Source organism: Marmota flaviventris, chromosome 6 (genome assembly GCF_047511675.1).
Source record: "Marmota flaviventris isolate mMarFla1 chromosome 6, mMarFla1.hap1, whole genome shotgun sequence".
NCBI lineage: Eukaryota > Metazoa > Chordata > Mammalia > Rodentia > Sciuridae > Marmota > Marmota flaviventris.
This window is the reverse complement of record NC_092503.1, coordinates 27,090,449-27,100,036: the sequence shown is the minus strand read 5'-3', so window position 1 is coordinate 27,100,036 and position 9,588 is coordinate 27,090,449.

Sequence of the window (9,588 nt, the reverse complement as noted above, 5' to 3'; positions counted from 1 at the left end):
AATCAATTTATAATGCGAAATATGATAGGCACACAGAGAACTTTTTGCTGTGGCAAACCTATTAGATATGCATCTACCTAAGACCAACACTGACAGAACTGAAGTCTGAAAAATCAAATTTATTAAACAATTTTCAAAGAAATGACTTATTATAGGATTTGAGAGAGGACTACAATTAAAGGGACAGTTAAATGAAGCAGTGCTTTGATAGGCTAATGGTTAAGTAAGGCTGCAGGTAAAGGTCTAGTCTGGACCATGACATGAGCTTCAAGTCCTGTTTCCTTGAAAATCTCTAAGTTGAGACTGATGTGTGGAATATTGTCTCTAGGCACCTCTGTCCAAAGTGTTGGATCTGGGTCAGAAGTTGGGCTGCTTCTCCATGTAAAAGACTGAAATCCTCCAGAAGGGAATGGAATGTCTTCATCATAGAATTTCAAGCCGCAAATTGTTCCAATGGCCAATGATAGCAGAGAAAAATGTTTTTCCATGAATAAGACAGCAGTAATCCCTCCAAGAAGAGGGTTTATAGACTTCATGGCATGCCCTTGAGAAATAATATTTCCCATAAACGTTGCTGCTGGCTTTGTTGTGTCTGTCATTCAACTGGATAGATGTCTAGACGAGTTTCCTTTCTCAGGGGGATGGTAAATGATCACCCAAGTTAGCTGGCTGTGCCTGTGGGAAGGCGAACAGAGCAAGACTGTTGGTGAGCCCAACATTTGAGAGCCTTGGGCCAGGATAGACAACCAGACTCACTCACACTGGCCTTGACCCTTGTTCTGTCCTATCATTGCATCTCTCCTTGGGTCTTTCCTTACTTTCCCTTGAGAAGAGCCAAGAAGATAAAGGATGGCCAAAGCTCTCTTTTGAGACATTCTTTCTTCTTCCTTGATGGTCTAGTTTGTGTTCTCTTCATAGTTTCATTCTGAGAAGGGACTAAGGGCCACATGTTATCTCCAAATTTTGGAGGAGACACCTCATAGCTTGCCCTAAGAAACAGCTGACAATAGGATTATAATTTTGGCTGCAGTCATAGTTTGGTTGAATTATAATTTTAGAAAAAACACTAAAAAAATCTGATTCAATATCTTCATTTTAGAAGTAAAAGTAAAAGCAAAATAAAACAAAACCAGAAGCCAGAGAGACATAATAATCAGCAGCGAATTTCAGGGGGGCCACAGAGCCTGACTCGATGTAGAATAGGGTTGTTGATCCCTGGAGCTGGGCTCAGTCGTAGAAGCCCCAGGAGCCAGAGAGTGCACTGTGGTGACCATCACCAATAGACACTGAGTCTGAGAACTATTTAGTGTAATGGATTCCAGGCTTGTCTATTGTTAGCTTGACAGTAACTAGCCAAATAGCTATCTTCCTCATCATATGAGCCAAAATAAAATACTGAAAAAATGTCTAAGGCAACTTGACTAGCTCATATTTACTTAGTTACGTGGTAATTTATTATACGTTAACACTTTGCCAAACTAAGAGAAAATGAAAATGATATTTCTGGCCCTGCAGATTCTCTCTCTCTCTCTCTCTCTCTCTCTCTCTCTCTCTCTCTCTCTCTCTCTCAAGTAGACACTTGTACACACACACTTTCCTGTTTTAAAAACATGTGGGAAAGTTAATAAATGATTAACTTTCAAAGCAAAGGTTTCCTTGATGTAATTTCTACATAATTTTTTGAATTTTCCAAATGAGGTGGAGCTGAAATCCCCAGGGCAATTTCTGTCCATGGATCAGCAGGATAAACCTGGACTTCCCAAGTGATGTCAGAGAGAGCTGGGTAACCAAGAACATCAAGAGCAAGCCAGCATTTTGACAGATGGCCTGAACAAACAAGTGTGACGTTTTGATCAATCAAAATTGATCAATCAGTATTACTACTCTTCTGTTAAATACCTGTAATTTCATATTGAAAATGGACTTTGAAAATGTCTGGCTATATAGCATTGAAATGTCCTTCAGGGAATATTGTAAAAATGGTGTATCAAGGAGTTGGAAGTATGTTTTTAAGTGGTAAAAACAAGTTACAAGACGATCTGGAGAGTAAAACCCTACTTTGGTTCAAAAGAAAAAAAAAGCAGAAGAGGAAAGAAGAAAAATTACTTGTGGATGGTTGTGTGTATACAAAAAAAATTAAGCATCGAAAATATCTGGAAGAAAGTCCATCAAACTATCAGAGGTAGTTAGTTACCTTTCCAACTATGTGATGGAAAAGGCAGGAGATTTTCATTTTTTTACTTTATGATCTTGAGTGTTTGCTTTTGTTATAATTGGCATTTAAATTTAAAAACTCAATTTGCAAACGGCTTCCAAGTTGTAAAACATCACATATTTCACTTGACTCAACTGCTTTACGGGTGAATAGCACTCACGTTAGCAGAAGTGTTATTTATGAATTGTTTTTAATTTCAATGACAATGACCTTATAAGGTTTTCGGATACATTAAGGTTAAAGTATTATACTGTAATTTATAATGCATAATATTAATATTATATTATATATAAAATATATGATATGTAGTATATAAGTATTAGAGGCTCTAAATTTGTCATAAGTATAATCTAACGAATTCATTTGTTTAATAAATGTTTAAGTACCTTCTACACATAAGGCTCTGAGCCAGATGTTAGAAGCAAACATGAAAAATCATGGTCCTTCTTCCTGAATTGCTTCTGTTCTGCTGGACTGGACCAGCACACAGAAAATAGTTGACGTATCGTGAGAAGTGGTATAATAGATATGTCTCAAAGGCAGTGGGGATTCCCACCAATTAAGGACAAGGAAGCTTCCCAAGAGCTGACTCCAATTTGAACTTGAAGGGGTAGAAAGTTTCCAAGGCTGAACACATGGGTAAGAACATCCCTGGCAAAACAAACAGCACAAATAAAGAATAGACATGTCAAAGTTTCTAGCACAGAGTGAGAGAGGTGATAACTTGCTGGAGGTGTCAGATTAGCTTACAACAACCTCAGTTCCCCTGGAAAATGCTCCCAGGTAACAGAGCTTAAGTTGTATGATGTCCTCCCTTCTGGGTATATTAAGTTAGAAAACATAAATTCCTCTATAAAGACACCTCAAACATATATATGTGTGTAAAGCTATGGTTTTTTATATAATTTAGTATCAGCAAAATATGAAAGAAAACTAGGTTATTATTATGAATGTCAAGGTATCCAGGTGATGGTTCAGCAATGTTTGGATGAATAAATATTGATATATGCATTAATGAATCATTGCATGTTTATTTTGTAAAATGTATTTTTCTTTCTTTATATTTTAGACAAATTGGTAGTTTTATTGTTACAATTCAGATTTTCATAAAGTTTGTAGTCTAACAACAGCGATGCCTAATTAGACAATGTTTGCAGAGACATTACAGTTTTTGGTGGTTTCAGTTTGTGTCAACTCTATTCTCCTGAGGCAGCAACGGGAATTGTCAATAGAATTCTTAAAATAATAGACTCAGAATGAACAATGCAATTTACATAAGGTATTTATTTATTGTTAAGGAACTATATATAATAAATTATTATGATCATAGAAAGTATTATAACCTATTTAAGTTTCATACGTCACCATCATGAAACTTCTATGGTCTCTTTCAGTAATATCTATGATGTACTTCTTGTTTTGTTTTGTTTTTGTTTGGAAATTTAAATGTCATAATATAAAAAATGAAAGTAGCAATAACATAGCACTCAATTTATTAAAATCTCTCTTCATTTAAGACTATATCTGGACCAATAATGTGTTCAGAAATCAATTGCTTATAGAAATGGTTTTGGAGATTATGGGTACATGAATCATCTCCTTCATAGATATGCAAATATTCTCATTTCCTTTTTATTTATTGGGATGTTACTTTTGTATTTCACTTGTCATTTTCTTAAATTTGGAAAAAAACATTTCATTTCTCTCAAGTTTTTAAAAATATACTTTAAATTTTTCTAAAAGATAACCCAAAGTAATATGTTTCGATATCTCATAAGCTTTTGCTAATATATTAATAGCAAACTTGTAAATACAAGATTAATTCATTTTCTGTTCAACAATATTTTTCTCTGTATTTTAAATATTCTGCCAGTTTCCTCTTTTGTTCTAAGGTACTTCATATATCTATCTTAAATAAAATATAATTGCTATTACAGCATTTAGCTGGCATTCTTGTTGTATGTCTGAGAAGAGAGATATTTTCTGGGCAGATATAGAAAACATCTCATATAATAATTGGATTTTTCCACAGCATGTCATCACTACTGAACCATTAACACAGTGGAGGCCTTGTCTCAAGTGGCAAATTCACAAAGTATAATTAATGAGTATCACAATTTTAATCAAGATTAGTTGAATCAAGCCAAATCTTAATTTTTGATATTTTACTGATATCTATTGGTTTATTAATACAAAAAAATTTTGCAATTTTGCCATTTCACGGCAACTAGTTGCCAATGAAAAGAATAAATGTGATGCTTAACTGATATTGTAGGTCTACATATATACAAGTCTAAAAGTTTAATTGGTTAACCTTGCAAAATGCTGCTCAGCTTCCCTGTGCAACTACTGTGAATACCATCCTGGAATAATGAGTGTCTCTGAACCACAGATGATAACATGAAGGGGAATAAGAGCTAGATGCTCAACACTCCTGTGAAGCAGTATTTCATGGTGGAGGGATCTATTTTATTTATGGTATCTGAGGAGAAGAAGTTGACAAGTTAATTAATGGGTCTTTTTTCTTCCCTATGTGAAAGAGCTCAAATCTCTGTACTTTAAAGCAATATTTGCTTCAAACTTTAAAGCCCATTTCCCAAAACCTCACATAATCCAAATGTGGTTGCCTTTTCTGTGGGTCTTGAGGCATGATGTGGAGTAATGTTTCCCTGAGGACTTAGGACAGCAGCTTGTGTTGCACCAAGAACTACATAGAGGAACCAAGTGATAAAGAAATGTATGTTCTTCAAGAAGTTTATTTTATTTTTTATGGGTTTGTCATCTGCAGGGATTTCTAATAGGTAGTGCTCAGAAAAGAGGTCAGTATTGTCTAAGGGAAAAAAATGGATTGAGTCATTCGAATTTTTCTTTTCAAGATTTTGAATTCACCACTAAGGCTCATTGGGAGTTGAGCCATGTTAATAGCAGAGGAATGGAACTTCCTTTTATGGAAATTCCTAGATCTTCCAGAAGCTTGCAGGAGGTCAGCTCTTCCATGGGTTCCATATGATATCATTTTAATAAATGACGTTTTCTGTGTAGACTAATTTGTTTGGTTTCTGATACATGTGGCCTAAGGACCCTGTTGAGGGAGAGGGGAAGATATGAAACTGGAGTGTGGGCTGGACCAAGCAAGATCAAAAGTGCCCAGGTGTGGTAGCATGCACCTGTAATCCCAGGAGCTCAGGAGGCTGAGATAGAAGGATTGAGAGTTCAAAGCTAGCCTCAGCAATGGCACTAAGCACCTCAGTGAGATCCTGTCTCTAAATAAAACACAAAATGGAACTGGGATGTGGCTCAGTGGCTGAGGGCCCTTGTGTTCAATTCCCAGTATCCAAAAAAAAATTAAAAGTGACCCCGATGTCTTCATACAAGGAAGAAGGAAACACAGCTTATGAAATGTATTATCTCTAGTCTCTCAGATTGCCTGGGGCTCACTCTATAAATGTTTCTTTTCAGTATTTTCCTTTGTTTTAAGCATGGTCAGCTGATGTCATTGAATGAGCAGGGTTTTGTGTTATGATAGGTATTTTGGGTCATGGGCTGAGTGACAAGGAATACGAATTATCTCCTTTTACTGTCCTATCAGGCCCTCTCAGCTTCTGGCTGTGTGGAAAGGTCTGGGCTTCTGGAAACCCATGGATCCCAAACGTGTTCAAGTCTTCCTGTTTCACAAGTGGTAACTATGCCACCAATAATCCTTTTTCATCACCATTGTTTCCTCCATGGGACAGTGATACATTCTAATAGTATAGCGTAGTCTGCTTGGCTGTTCACAGCCAAGGTTGGAGAATTCCTGCAGCCTTCTGCAGCACCATGCATTCTTATATATATTCCTGAACAATACTGCAAGACGTCCCTCATTGTCTTTTTATGTAAATTCTTTTAGAACTTAAAATTTAAAAAAAAATGAACGTAGAAAATTACTTACTGATGGAACGAACAGCCTGAAAATAATTGCTCAGCATAACATAGCACATAGCAACATAGAGCTAGGGAGTCTCTTTCAAATGTGCTTGGTTAGAGCCAACCCCCAAAGCTGGCTTGATCAATAACTCCAGGGCCCTTTTCACAATTGCAAATGTGCTTGTTCTAGTATCCCAGCCAATGTTTGGAACTGGCAATTGATTTGACTGACTTAGTCCAAGAAATTATTCAGCTTTTAAGACCAAATTGCATCTCTTAACATTTTCAAAAAGTAAAAATATACACATATATGCATATGTAAAAAATCTCTCTCTCTCTCTCTCTCTCTCTCTCTCTCACACACACACACACACACAAAGATTTGTCAGGCAGATAAGAGTCTGAGGAGACACATATAAACCCAAAATTTGGTTGGAACTAAGTTTTTTGAAGAATGAGGCCCACAGGTTACCAAACCTCTGAAAATTTTGTGAAAAAATATATTCTGATTGAGCAAATATCTTCCATTGTTTCAATTTTTATGTTCAAATAAAAATCTATACACTTGTTATTTTTAAAATGTCCTTGGTTATATGACTACTCATAAGTGATCTTTATATTTTATCCTTGTGTATATAAGGAATGGTATTGCCAAACTTCTTTGCCACATAAACTAAAATTTCTTTCTTTTTTAAGTCAATGCAACAAGAATGGTTTTATGTAGACTGCAAGTGCCAGGAACACCATGTTTGCATTGCTCACTGCAGGTCCCCCAATGCCTAGGACCTTATCTGGTGTAGGACGGTGCTAAGTTCATGGTGAATGAATGAGTGAACAAATACAGCAAAGAATTCTGTTCCTTTCATTCATTTACTCTTTGAAATTTGAGTTGTTATTCTTTCTGCGCAGCTGTTATATAACATAAGAAATGTAGTATAGGTTCTTCAGTAAATCTATTTAAACTGTATTGAGGATTGGAATGATTATCTGAACATTGTCTCCAAGTTCTACAGATGGATATGGTCAGCATATGATTTATCATGTTGGTGGATATGGTTTTCAAAACTAAAATTCCTGGATTTCTTTTGTTTTTGTCAAATAGAAAATCAACTCTCACAGTATAACTACAATTATGGCTTTTTACTCATTTGTGTTTCCTAAACTATTAAAAAATATAGACCTCAAAAAAAAGTCCTGAATACAGCTGAAGATGTGGCTCAAGTGGTAGTGCGCTAGCCTGGCATGAGCAGGGTGCTGGGTTCGATCCTCAGTACCACATAAAAATAAAATAAAGATGTTGTGTCCACTGAAAACTAAAAAAATAAATATTAAAAAATTCTCTCTCTCTCTCTCTCTCTCTCTTTCTCTTTAAAAAAAAAAAGTCCTGAATACCAGGGGAATAACTCATTGGTAGAGTGCTTGCGTATTGCGTAGGGTATTAGTCAGTTTGACATTGTTGCTTCCAAAATGCCTAATACAAACAACTTAGAGGAAGAAAGAGTTATTTTGGCTCATGATCTCAAGAGGTCTCAGGCCATGGTTGGCTGACTCCATTGCTCAGGGCTTGAGGTGAGGCAGAGCATCATGACAGAAGGGTATGTCAGAGGAAAGCTGAGGACCTCATGGCAGCTGGGAAGCAAAAAGAAAGAGGGAGAGAGAGAGAGAGAAAGAGAGAGAGAGAAGTGAGCAGTCAGAGACATAGTATAATCTCAAGGAAATGTGTCTGCAGTAATCTACTTCCTTTAGCTACACCCTACCTACCTCCACCCATCAAATGGATTAATCCATTGATGAAGTTGCAGCCCTCGTGATCCACTCATGGCTCAAAATCCCCACCTCTGATACTGCTGCACTGGGGAGCATGCTTTCAACACACGAGTTTTGGGGGAGGACAGTCTAGATTCAAACCATAGCACCTAGCATTTGCAAGGTCCTGGGTTTTATCTTCAGTCACCACACACACACACACACACACACACCCCACACACACAAATATTCTAACAAAGAACATCTAGAAAATAGGCCTAGGAGTTGCTCTTGATCCATAGACTATAGCTATGAATGAGTTGAAGGAAATCTTCAAGTGAAGGTAGAAACATGGCTCAAATCTAAGCCTATTAAATTTCATGTAAGATAAAGCTGGATAAAAGAAGAATTTATGCTATCCATAAGGAACATATTGCTGTTGAAAAAGTTGACATGTTCCAGCCATATCTGTCTGATAGTCCAAAAGGTGCTGTGGATTACACTCCTGAAGGCATTGAACTATTCAGGGAGGCCCAACTTACGGGTCCTGAAGTCTTGAGGGAATGAAGGATGTGAATTCTTCCAAAAGGCCTCTAAATCCATGTGTATAGTAAACATTGTCAATGACCAAATAAGTAACTTCTACATGTACAGTCATGCTTCACCTAACAACAGGGATATGTTCTGAGAAGTGTGTCATTAGGAAAGTTTGTAGTGCAAACATCACAGAGCATACTTTACACAAATCTAAATGATACACACCTATTTACACACACTCACCACTCATTTTCACATATGGAATGAATAACAATCCTTAAATCATTTAAACTACCCAGAGCTAGCTGTGAATTCAACATCATAACCAGGTGCAATTTTTCTTTGAAGATTGCAAACAAATTTTTGTTTTGACCATACTCATTCTGATGCTAAGAGGAACATGTTTTTGTGTCCAATCTTCAATCCAGAATATTATAAATTTGTTTATTTTTGATATAGGTTCTTCTAGCACTGTACTAGTGTGGTTACCTTCAATGAAGCAGGTCTTTTAACGGTTTCTGTTCTTACTTTTCAAAGATTGTAGCTATGGTGGCCTGGAACATGCCTCACTAGCAAGGAATAACCATTACTGATTTGACACTCTGGTAATCCTTGTTAATCATGTTTAATTTTGTTTTCAGCTTGATCACTTGACGTGGCTTTTTACTGGCAATGGATTTTGAATGCTTAGGGGCCATGATGAACAAAGCAATGAGACTAACTCAAGCACATGACAACATGATGCAATCAAGAGATGTGGTGTACACCAGATGTATGAGGCTGATCACCGCCATGTTTGTGGTTCAGTGTTGACAGAACTGTCATTATGGCCTGTAACCCAGCAACTCTGGAGGATGAGGCAGGAGGATCCAAAGTTCAAGGCCAACCTGGGCAATTTACCAAGACACTGTCTCAAAATAAAATATATAGGGCTGGATTGTGGCTCGAGCTAGAGTGTCCCTGGGGTCAATTCCCAGCACCACATGGGCACACACACACACACACAAACACACGCAAGGATTTCATTATGTGGTGCATGGACTGTGCTTACAACTGTGTTTTAAATGTATGCAAATGCTTTGGCCAGAACTACAGTATAATTTGTCTAAAAGCTTTACAGATTTTGTGTCACTTTTAATATTATGGACTTTCTGTATCAATAAATACTCTTAGTTCCACAAGCA